Genomic DNA, 12,833 nt, shown 5'->3' on the forward strand with positions numbered 1-12,833 from the left:
TCTCTCTCTCGCGCTCTCTCTCGCTCTCTCGCGCTCTCTCTCTCTTTCTCTCTCTCGCTCTCTCGCGCTCGCTCGCTCTCTCTCTCGCTCTCTCTTTCTCTCTCTCGCTCTCTCTCTCTCTTTCTCTCTCACTCTCTCTCTCTTTCTCTCTCTCTCTCTCTCTCGAGTGCATGCTGGGAGTGAGTGGGTGGAGTGTGGTGAGTGTGGGTGAGAGTGGTAGCTGTCTGTGGCTGGTAAGAGTGTTTTTTCAAACTTTTTTCGTTGTAAGTGTTTTGTTTTGTTTTTCCTTTTTTCTTTCCGTTGTATCTTTTGGGAGGATAGTCTGCTTCCAGCACTTTGCTGGAAAGCATGAAGACTCCAAACACGATGGTTTTTGAACGTTTAACTCGGCGCCATGGAGTTAAAATAGATTCTAATGTTAGCGTGGAGGATGTATGTTTGGCGGTAGGAGATGTTGTGAGTCATGAAAACATTGTGTCAGCTTCGCGAATGAATAATGCGATTGTGCTTTTTTTTAGCACTATTGAGAAGGCTAATGACATAGTGCAAAATGGTGTTGTAATTAAGGGTTCACTGACGCCGGTGTTTCCTTTGAGTACTCCCGACAAGAAAATAGTACTTTCAAATGTTCCTCCTTTTGTGAAAGATGAGGTTATCGTGCAAGAATTGTCACGATATGCCAGAATAGTCTCTCCCATCAAAAAAATTCAGCTCGGATGTAAATCACCTTTAGTGAAACATCGTGTCTTTTAGGAGACAGGTGTTTATGATTCTGAAGAATGGCGAAGATGAACTTTAAATTTAAAATAGATGGTTCTGATTATGCTATCTTTGCATCGTCTGATGTGACAATCAAATGTTTTGGTTGTAAAAAAATCGGGGCATCTTACTCGTAGTTGCCCTGATAAAGGAAACAAGAACACAGAGCATGTTGATGCAGATAAAGCGGGGAGCGCTGTCGCTGAAACTAGTGCATCCGCGGCTGCCTCGCCGGAGGTGGGGAATAGTGCAGCTGCGATTGTATCGTCAGAAGAGCTGGTTGAGGGAGAAAGCAGCGCGGAAACATTGATGTCTGATTCTCCTTTTGTTGATGGAGGTGTTGTGGTGGAGCCTGTAGCGGCGGAGACAATAGCTGGATTGAGTAAAACGATATCTTCCGCATTTGTAGAACAAGACAGAGAAAAGGGAAATGAAGACTTGAGATTGAATGATTGTGAATTGAACATGGAAGTTGAATCGATCTTCAAAATTCCAATTAAAAGAAAAATAAATCGAAACGATAAAACCAATAAACAAGTAAAAAAAAAGTGATGGTGAAGATGAAATCATAGCTTCGGATGATGATGATGACTCTGATTCTAGTGCGTCGGTGTGTTCAGAGCTTTCTGCTTGTTCTCAAAATGAGAATGTAAATGTTGTGTACAAAGCTGAGGACATTAGTCTTTTTCTTCAGGAAACAAAAGGGCTAAAAGGCGTACAGATTGAGGATTATTTTCCTAATCGTGCACAGTTTGTGAGGGACACCAGATATTTAATGAAAGAAGGGGCTTTCTCAGAGTTCTTAGAGATGAGAAGAATTACATGGTTTAAATCCCTAAGTTTGGTGTTTTTGACCATATACATAATCTGTTTTTTCTCCTCTTAGTTTCTTGTGGAACTTAAATAATACTATGATTCAGCTAAAAATTGGAACTCTAAATTTAAATGGAGCTAGAGATGTTCGTAAAAGGATGATGTAAATTTATATGGAGCTAGAGATGTTCATAAAAGGATGATGTTGTATGAGTTTATTAGCCAGAATTCTGTTGATGTCATGATTATACAAGAAACACATAGTGATAAAACAAATGAGGTAGACTGGAAAAGAGAGTGGGGAGGTCAACATTTTCTTAGTCATAAATCCTCTATTAGTGGAGGTGTTGCAATATTATTTTCTAAAAATGTGTCTTCCAGCATCTTATGAATTTGTTGAAATTGAAAAAGGTCGTTTTTTTAAAAGTTATAGTTAAATTTGAAAAAAACGTTATAGTCTTTTTAAATGTTTATGCTCCGAATAGTGGAGGGGAAAGAGTTTTGTTTTTAAATTTAGTCAACACTACTCTGAAAAGCCTAAATACAGATTAAATTTTAGGTGGAGATTTTAATTGTACTGAGAATGATAAAGTAGACTGAAACCATTTAGAACCACATGTTGCATCTCAAAGGGTTATCAAGCAATTGGTTCAAACTTTTGATCTCTGTGATATTTGGAGAAATATGTATAAAAAACTAAGACAATACACATGGGTTCATTGTAAAGATAATTCATTGTCTTTGGCACGTCTTGATCGATTTTACAGCTTTAAGCATCAGTATAATTTTTTTAAATTTTGTAGAATTAATCCTGTAGGATTCTCAGACCACAGTGCTGTTCTTTGTTCTGTAATAGGTAATAGTGAAAAGTCAAATAGTGCCTATTGGCATTTTAATACATCTTTGATTGATGATAAAAATTTTAAATTTTAAAGCATTTTTTTTCTGGGATGTTTTTAAACAGCAAAAGTATTTATATAGCTCATTACAACAGTGGTGGGATTGCGGGAAAATACAAATTAAAAGTTTTTGTCAGCAGTATACTTTTAATGTTACAAGAGAAATAACTCGATCTTTGAATACTTTAGAGACTGAGATAGTTGATTTACTCAGTTTGTCTGCATCTACAGGAAAAAAAGAACACCTTGAATCTCTTGCATCAAAGAAAACTTTATTGACAAACTTGTTGGGCATTAAGGCACAGGGAGCGTTGGTTCGCTCACGTTTCCAGAAAGTTACACACATGGATGCACCTTCTAAATTTTTATTTGGTATGGAAAAAAAAAATAGTCAAAGCAGAATAATTCATTCCTTGGTTTCTGATACAGGACAGGAATTAACTAAAACTTCTGAGATAAGACAAGCTGCTGTACAGTTTTATAAGCAATTATATACAGCTGATTTAATTAATGAAAATATATTGACAACTAGTAGTTTTTTTGAAGGTCTGCCAGTTCTTGATGAAGAGAGTAACGAAAATGTGAAATTACCTCTGACGGTACAAGAACTCTCTACAGCATTGTTAAGTATGGAGAATGGGAAATCCCCTGGAATTGATGGGTTACCCATTGAATTCTATAAAACTTTCTGGCCCATTCTAGGAGAAGATCTCTTAGAAGTGTTTAATGAAAGCCTGATTAAAGGGTTTCTTCCACTTAGTTGCAGAAGGGCAGTTATCACCCTATTGCCCAAAAAAGGGGATCTCCAAAATATTAAAAATTGGAGACCTGTTTCTCTTTTGTGCACTGAATATAAAATCCTGTCCAAAGTTTTGGCTACAAGATTAAGTAAGGTAGTTGGAAAGGTGATACACTACGATCAGACTTACTGTATACCAAATAGATCAATTTTTGACAATATAACTCTAGTCAGAGATGTGTTGGAAGTTTCAAAATTATTTGGCATTAATACTGGCCTTATTTCTTTAGACCAAGAGAAGGCTTTTGATCGGGTTGAACACCTTTATTTGTGGCATACATTAAAAGCCTTTGGGTTCAATTCTAGCTTTATAGATATGATCAGAGTAATGTATTGTGAAATTGAGAGTGTGATCAAAATTAATGGCGGTTTGTGTACCCCTTTTAAAGTGCATAGAGGGGTTAGACAAGGTTGTGCCATGTCTGGAATATTATATGTCCTGGCTATAGAACCCCTGCTTTTTATGTTACGAAGCAAGTTAAAGGGTTTGACATTGCCACAGTGTAATACTACTTTTAATTTATCTGCATATGCTGATGATGTTATTGTTTTTATAAATGATAATGATGATGTTCAAAAATTACAACAAATTGTTAATGATTTTAAAAAGATTTCATCAGCTGTTGTAAATTGGAGAAAAAGTGATGCTCTATTGATTGGGAACTGGGAAGGATTGGACAGCTTTTTTCCCTTAATAAATGAAATCATCATTTAAAAAACTTCATTTGTATTTACTTGCATTATCTCTGTAATATAAAAATTTGTTTGATGATCTGAATCTTTTAAGTGTGACAAATATGCAAAAAATAAAAAAAAAACAGGAACCTTTTCACGGCACTGTAATGTGCATATAAAGATATATATTAAAATTATATACTAATGCTCTGCATATAAAAATATATACATTTTTATATATGAAACGATTTATTAAATCATGTTTTTTTTCTTTCTTTCTTTCTTTCTTTCTTTCTAATAAATGGGGGGGGTATTTATTTATTTCGCAGTTTCAATGTGATTGGTTATGTGACATTTACAGCTCAGGTGTTTGGCATTAAAAATTAGCAAAGATGGTGGGTTTTTATTTATTTTATTTTTTTTATACACATTTGTCTTGTACTAAGTGAGCAACTTCTGTTAGGAATTGGAAAGCCAACAAAAGGCTTTCTCCAGAATTTAGCATACAATTTAACTGCTAGGCCATCAATATAGCATGGTGAATGATGCAAACTAGTGTGCAGTCTTTTCTAGTGTGTTTAATGTTATATTTACTCTGATATTGTTCATAACTCCAGACTGTCCTGAGGTTCTATGCATCATCTTTGTTTATGGCAGCCGCCTCGCGTTGGGTGAAGTTTTTGAGCACTCACTTGATATCTCTTGTCATGATTTATGGGTGAGAATTTCATGATGCTTTTTCAGTGGTTACTTTTGGAAAGGCTGTCTTGAGTGGTCTGACATCGGTTATTCTGCTCTCAGGTCAGCCTCTCGAGCACTGCTCATGTTTTTGATGTGAAGCTTGAACTCTGACAAGTCTTGCATATCCTCCTTGACCGTGACATCTTTGATGACCTGTGGCCCTGGCGAGGTGACCTGTGAATTGAAACATCTCTTTGCTCTTGATAAGCCCTGCAGGATGTTAGTGTAGTAGAGATGGAAAGGGCAAAGGGCACCGCATCTGCTCTCTCTACAGTCATGTAGGTCCATCAAGGAGGCCAGAGATGCACAAGCCCTTGACAGCAGTAAGAAATGTGTGTTTTACCCATACATACAGAGGGCGTTTCGTTTACACATTTTCGCCTTCAAACAATTCACAGTATTTCACCATACACTGGAATGCTGCTGTCTCCACCAGACATCATAACTAGTGTAAACAAAGACTGCCTTGGACAACCAGCTTCACCAGACAGGTATACAGCAGTATGCTGTCTTCTAAAATACTTTAGTTTGGCCAAATTTAAAGCACACATTGCATGTACAGTATCCTTCACAGACTAGTCAATCCCATAATACATTGCATCAACCTCAGTGATAAGTGATTATTGAATTAATATACTTGTTATATATTGAAAAAAAATAGTTCAGTCAAATACAAAAATACTTTAAATTGCTTAATCTAAATGCAGGGTATCAACATGAATGAGATTTACTCATTCTAAACAGTTTTGAGGTTAATTGAATAAATTGAATATTATGTTGAATATCAAAGTTTTTGTATCTGGTTGTTAATGAGTTTGTGGACACGTTAGTGTTTTTTTTTATTTGTGAACAAATATTGTTTTTATTGAAGTTAAAAAGTTCAAATTAGATCCTTGGGATAAGATAGATTTATTATATTTTATTTAATGCTTATTATAATTCACAGGGTTATTTTCCAGTAATTCTATTTGATAGATGTGCATTCAAGCATATTTGCTATTCATTAAAACCTTTAGGTTAGCTGAGTAAAGTCGTGGGGAAGTCGTGGCCTAATGGTTAGAGAGTTGGACTCATAACCCATTTTCACTTATTCATTAAAATCATTCAGATTGAATTCATAGTGTTGCTATTATGACATATCTTTAATTAATATTATGCCAACTAGATAAGTATGTATTCATAGGCCTGAATAGGAGTCAAATAATAGTAACATACAAACACATACATACACAAACAAAACAAATAAATTCATAAATTAAGTTATGTGTAATAAAATGGAATGACACAGGGAAAAGTATCAAACACATGTAAAAAGGGAGGTGCAAAAAGGCATGGAAAGCCAATCAGTAATTAGAAAGCAATCCTGCCCCTTGTCAGTGGAAATTAATATTAGCTGGTTCAGTCCCAACACCAACCAGGATGATGAAGATGAAACGAGGATGGACATTTCAGCAAGACAATAATCCCAAACACACAGCCAAGAAAACTTTCAATTGGTTTCAGAGAAAGAAAATAAATCTGCTAGAATGGCCCAGCCAATCACCTGACTTGAATCCAATAGAAAATCTATGGAAAGAACTAAAGATCAGAGTTCATAGAAGAGGCACATGGAACCTTCAATATCTGAAGACTTGTTTGTGTGGAAGAATGGACCAAAATCACACCTGAGTGTAACCCAATGGAAAGATGTGTTCAATTTCTTTATTGTGGTTTCAATTTCTTATTGCAATTCTTCTGTCATATAATTGCATTCGAGGAGGGCTGAGTGGACTAAGGGTAACAGTCTGTGTCATTAGCTTTTTCTTTTGTCCAGTTACAATAGAAAAAGCTGAGGAAAAACCAATAACATCGCAGTGAAGTCCCCTTTAAGGGGTTTTATTTAATTTCTTCTACTCCTCGACCCCTTTAATCGTTATTTCTCCTCTCTCTCTCTCTCTCTTTCTCTCTCTCGCATACACTTTATTCCATCTTGCCAAATGAAGCACTTTCTCCACTTGCTACTCTAATTTGGAGTTTTAATTTAGTCCTAATGTAAGCAACCTCTCTCTCTCGGTGTGTTGTGGCTTGGAATTTTTTTGTTTTTGTTTCTTTCTCATTGACTGAGAGTGCTAGTTGGAGGATGGTTTTGGTGATTGAGTGTTGAGGAAAGAGGCTCTCACTCTCTTTCTCTCCCCCTGGACTCTGACTGGAATGCTTCCATTTGTGCGGTCATGCCAATCACAATGTAATGACACTTACGAGGCAGCACACGGCATCCCTCTATAAACCTGTAGAATTGGTGCATCTCATCTCCATCTGGAAGGTTTTGCACATCTGACAGACCATCAAAGCACCAGTACTTGTAAATTAAAATCTGTTCATAGTCACAATCCTACTGCAGTATACAGCTAACTCACTTTACTGACTACTTGTATGCCAGTGGTTCATCAGAACCTCCTCTAAAATGTGTTTAGCATGAATGTAAAATGTGTTTATTTAATAAATGAATAAATACACATGTAATGTAAAACATGTCGTTCGAATGTTTGATGTCAGAAAAAAAGTAATAATGTGAAATATTATTACAATTTAAAAATAACAGTTTCTATTTGAATATGTTTTCAAATGTAATTTGTTCCTGTGAATGGAAAGCTGAATTTTCAGCACCATTACTCCAGTCTTCAGTGTCACATGATGTTTCAGAAATCTAATATGCCGATTTGGTATTCAGGAAACATTTATTATTATTACCAGTGTTGAAAAGAGCTGTGCTGCTTAATATTTTTGTGGAAACAGTGATACTTTTTTCAGTGTTCTTTGATGAATTGAATGGTCAAAAGAACAGCATTTATTTAAAATACAATTTTGATCAATTTATTGCGCTCATGCTGAATAAAACACATTAATTTCTTTAAAAAAGGAAAAAAAAATCTACAGTAGTAGGTTTTATTAAAATCGATTTACATATCAGCCTCCACAGAAAAAAATCCCTCATGGGCTGCCATTCTTTCTCATTCTGTTCTTGTTTTCTCATGAATGTTCTGCATTTAAGAAATTTGGATGTTTTATCCTGGTCCAAAAGTTGGGCTTGGAAAACTGCTCTGACTTAACCTGGCCTGCCCTTTTTCTAATTTAGTGTTTTTTTTTACCTTGTTCTTAAAGATTACATCTCTTGTGACATCCTCTTCATGCACGCTCATTTGATCAGTGTCCTGTTAGATGCTTTTGCCTGTGAAAGAATTGACGCAGTCTCCACTCTGGCTTGCAAATGAGATTGCAGCATTTAGAGAGCCTCAATTCTCAGGCTGGCCGCGTGGCCCATCAGCACGGCGGGGATATGTTCATGGCACTCCCTCGTCAAAATAGATTTTGCTTTAATCTAAAGTTGTCGACACGCTGCACACTGCTCCGTGTGATTGCCAAGCCTCATTTTGTTTCAATGGCCTGAGATGGAGCTGGAGAAGACGCTGAGTCTCAAATGAAGATGTTTTCACCCGGCCTGTCACAATGAGTAGTTGCAGACGCATTAAAAATTGTCAGCGCTGTACTGTAAAGGTGCTTCATCTTGATGGTGTTTGACTAGCCCGATAGTGTCTCTCCAAGACCTTGCACGAACTCGACACAATTTGATGCCAAAGAATCCTTTTGGAATTTATATCAAGGGAAAATGTCTGCTAGATTGTTTTGCAGGACGCAATTCATTCAGTGCAACTAAAATGCAGTGGCAAGCGGTGACTTCTTAGGCTATCTAATGTATTAATTTATTAGAGGCGACAAATAAGAAACACCATGGCTGGTGTCGATTTAAAAGTAGGGCAGTTGTCAGGAATAACCAGTAGGTGGCAGTGCCTTTCCAAAATCTGTCAAGCATAGGAAAAACAGATGGAACAATAAAAATCCTCAGAAATTCTCACTTTGATTAGTTTTCTGAAGCATGTTGCCAAATATCGTGTGTCTTTTTAATTGACCTTTCGCAAAGTCCTGCCCCTCTTAGTTACTGTCGCAACGTCCGACAAGTCATGTTGCTCTGACGCCATGCAACATGTTCACACGGAGTGAAATATACATTGCGGAGCAAAGAGGACAATGACAGCATGCCGACAGACAAGACAGAGCAGGTTACTTTAGGTATGAAACAAAGTCTCAGCTTTCAAATTTTGTCATTTTTAAGAAATTCGAACAAAAACGATCAGTTTGTGGCTCTTTAATGTGCCGAGACAGATCGCTGTAGTGCCTCAGTTCAAGCGGAGCATGAACCGATCTCATTCTTTTTACTACTTATAGCATGAAATAAACCTGAATGAACATCAGAAAGTATCTTGTTTCAATCGTGAAAAGACGTGAATACATACCATTTTTTGTCCATCGACGTTACTCTACTCTCCTGTCTGGCTTTCATGCACAAAATGGCAGATTCAGCGTTATGATTGGCCAGATCGCTTGTCAGTCAAACTCCTGGCGAAGGGTCAATTCAGCTATGAGGTCATGCCGTGACAGATCAATCTTCAATTGGTCGCATGGTTTCATGTGATACAAATTCACAGGCCAATGTTCACCAAATCTGAACAAACTTTGGAATGCAGCAAAATGCGAAACTACTTGTGTTTTGCATGCTATGAATGGAAGTCAGTGAACGAGAAGTGTAGTGTGATCGCCCCTTTAGTTTTGCATCAAATACAATGTGATTTTTGGTCATCGAAATCTAGCACATTTTTCTGCTTGGACGATCAATTGTGGACAGATTTTCATACTCATGAAATCACCTCAATGCCAAGAAACCAAACAACAATGACGATCCATAGCAATAGAGCATATGCAGCAAAGCTGGATCAGCTCGCCGAATCCCTTCATAACCAGCACACATTTTCAGCAAATTACCGTCGTTTGGCAAACAGTTGCAAGCGTATATTCAGAATTTTATTATTTGACCCTTATGTTACACCTCAAATCACAAGGGAATTTATAGTTATATTAACATTTTTCCAGTCCCTGAACTCATTCTCTCAAATGGCTTGGGTATTCACAGCTTATATTGACTGCATGTCCCTGCTAAAATGTAATTATATACTAAACATCAATTCTTTGAAATATGCAAGCTGTGTGTCATAAAATTCTATTTCAGTCATGCAGGGAACGTTCGTTTGATGTAGTATGCGTGCCATAAATGTAGCAGAAATGTGTTGCTGGCCATGGAAAATGCATCTGATGAGTCCTGGTGTGTAGCTGAGATTAATTGGGTCATTGGAGAGCATGTGTTGGAGCTGAAGTTCGGGCCACCTCCGAGCGTTTAAAGAGAAGCCCATCGCTGCAGAGACCAGCAGAGGGGATGTATAACAGAGCTGCGAATGAACATGGGTGCGGAGGAGAGACTCATACTAATAAATATTCACACTTTGCTGAGGGGAGATGGAGACCTCTTTTTTTCGCTCTCCAGCTGCTCCATTAGGCCTCTGCTAAGAGGGAACTTTGTCTCAGTGCACGTTTGGAGCTAACAGATGGTGACATTTCAGCCCTCGCCAGTGTGAAAAAAGGTTCGGGGGCATAGGGTTGGCACACGGACACTGACACAAGGTTCATGTAGGGTCAGACGCACAGGTATGACCTACCGTGGATGGAGACAGATGGATGAAGAGTCTCATAACACATTTGTTGAAATATTTTTGAAATTATCCACAAAATTTAAATGATATACCAAGACTACCAACTTCCAATCGCTGAACTCTTGTCTGGACAGAGCAAGTTTACCTTGAGAAGGTCAGATAAATTTGAATTTCAAAGACATGCTTTTTTGTGATTTTTATTATTATTATTATTCAGCTGTTTTTATCTATTTATATAAACAAAAATAATTGTACTTGAGAAGGTCAGGTAAATTTGTGTCTCACAGACATGCTTTGTGATTTTTAAAATTTATTTTATTTTATTTTATTGTATTTATTCAGCTGTTCTTAGCTATTTATTTGGACAGGAATTTTTTTTTTTCTAAATTTGGGTCTTTCAGGGTTAACTTGAAAAGGTCAGATACATTTGTATTTCACAGAAATTATTTTTTGTGATTATTTTATTTTTTATTTTATTTTATTTTATTTATTATTTTATTTTATGCAGTGTGTATTGGGAGTATTGGCGAATATAATCCTCACCTTAACTCTTTAGGTTTTATTTCAGTGTGTTTCATCATGTACATCAGAGTGACAATAGACGCTCCGATTTCGTTTATAACTACAGAGATCCCAGTTCTGTTCGAATGAGCACATGAAATGTCCTGCTTTAATTTTAACTCTGTCGTGATTTGGAAAAGTAATCCTGTCTGAATAGTGCTTTTGATATAAGTCTCAGACTTTGCAGGTGTCACTTGGTTAATGGCAGCATTATGGCAGAGTCTGGCTGATGAGAGCGGAGACGAAAAGAGCGAACAGCCTCACAGTCGGCAGATTAGAGGAGCTCAAACGGCCTGTTTCAGGATCCATTTGAATTATTGATGTGCCAAATCCTTTCTGCATGTGTGTTGAGTGTGTAACTTCAAATGTAGTCTTTTGTGTGTGCCAGCGTATGTTCCCACCCAGATTATGGTCTATTGTAGTGTATGCATTAAGGCTGGGTGGAGCGATGGTATATACCATGAGACATGGTATATACCATGTCTCATGGTATAGGGGAAGTCGTGGAGGAAGTCGAGGGGGAAGTCGTGGAGGGGGACGTCGTGGCCTAATGGTTAGAGAGTCGGACTCGTAACCCAAAGGTTGCGGGTTCGAGTCTCGTACCGGCAGGGATTGTCGTGGGGGGAGTGAATGTACAGCGCTCTCTCCCACCTTCAATACCACGAGTCACGTCACTTTCACTTTCACTTTCACATTAGAAATGTGTAGCGTCTGGACCAATCAGACACACCATTTTTCATTTGCTTTAACAAATCAATTATTCATTAGTTTAACAAACGTTCACAGACCCCTCACCCAATAAACATACTGGGTGCCAAGTTGTCTGTGAACAGGGGTGTGTGTGTGTGTGTGTGTGTGTGTGTATGTGTATGTTGGACCAGTTTAAGTGTTTATGTAGTATGTTAGACTAGTTTAAGTGTTTATGTAGTTAATAAAGTCTTATTTGTATCACACTTGACGTTGTTCATTGTTTGCTCATAACTGGAGTCACTTAATCATGCAGATTTATGCTACAAGCTCTTTGTAGAATTGTACAGTAAGAAAGTTATTTCCCTTAACCAGGAAATGAACGTTCTTAGAATTGACAGACAGTTGACCCTGAGAGGTCAGCTAAATATCTACAGCGGATCTAAATATTTATAATTAATTATAACTAGTTATGATTAATTATTCATATTTCCCCATGAGCTGATTCGCAACAAATGTATGAAGTGCTTATGCTGTGGTAGATGTTTTTGTGAAGCTGTCACTAGGCAGGACTGCTTTACATTATTCACATGTGAGAGTGATGAAGAAAGAAATGAAGTAATGCAAAAATACAGAGTGGGACATGTCGAGAGAGATGAGGAAGAGCTGTTTATTAAGGCTTGAAATGCAAAGTACAGTTTAGATGTTTATGGTTGCCAAGCAACAACTTACTGCATTAATATTCTGTACAGATGTCTGTCTGTCTTCTATTTCATGAAGCTTCTAATGTGGATCTTCCTTTCAGAATGTACTCATACGTCGGAACTATCCATTTTATAATATTAGTTTTTTTTTTCTTTATTGAATCTTTTATAGTGTTACATGATTTGAAGCTGTTTTGCACTTATACATGATTAATTTGTTATAAATTATTTTATGTTTTGGTTTGCATCCATTAAGCAGTGCTACTAAGTAAAACGGAAATTATTTAAAATAAAGCTTAAATCAAATAAATATGAAAAAAAGACATGAGAAATACTGCTTTGACAACTAACTGAAATACAATTGATTAAGTTGAAGTTTTAAAATGAAAATTAAACTGAAATAAAAATAAATGAAAGCTAAATAGAAATATAAAAAAATTACAGCTCATAAAAGTTCAAAAAGCTCATACAATTACTGTCTTAAAAATTAAATGAAAACTGAAAATATATTATATTCATATTATTTATGAAATTAAATTCATCATTATATGTATGTATGTATGTATATATATATATATATATATATATATATATATATATATATATATATATGTGT

General features: G+C 36.5%; 1 protein-coding gene and 1 long non-coding RNA gene across 4 annotated transcripts in view; both read left to right on the forward strand.

Annotated features, from left to right (window-relative positions):
• The window catches only part of LOC107670015 (uncharacterized), a 718,471-nt gene that overhangs the window by 84,325 nt on the left and 621,313 nt on the right, over positions 1–12,833 (forward strand). The gene's annotated exons all lie outside the window — the stretch shown is intronic.
• LOC107669951 (adhesion G protein-coupled receptor B2-like) overlaps positions 1–12,833 on the forward strand; it is a 303,770-nt gene that overhangs the window by 55,906 nt on the left and 235,031 nt on the right. The window lies entirely within an intron of this gene.

The sequence above is a fragment of the Sinocyclocheilus anshuiensis genome, unplaced genomic scaffold (genome assembly GCF_001515605.1).
Source record: "Sinocyclocheilus anshuiensis isolate Anshui unplaced genomic scaffold, SAMN03320099.WGS_v1.1 scaffold253, whole genome shotgun sequence".
In the NCBI taxonomy this organism is placed as follows: Eukaryota; Metazoa; Chordata; class Actinopteri; order Cypriniformes; family Cyprinidae; genus Sinocyclocheilus; species Sinocyclocheilus anshuiensis.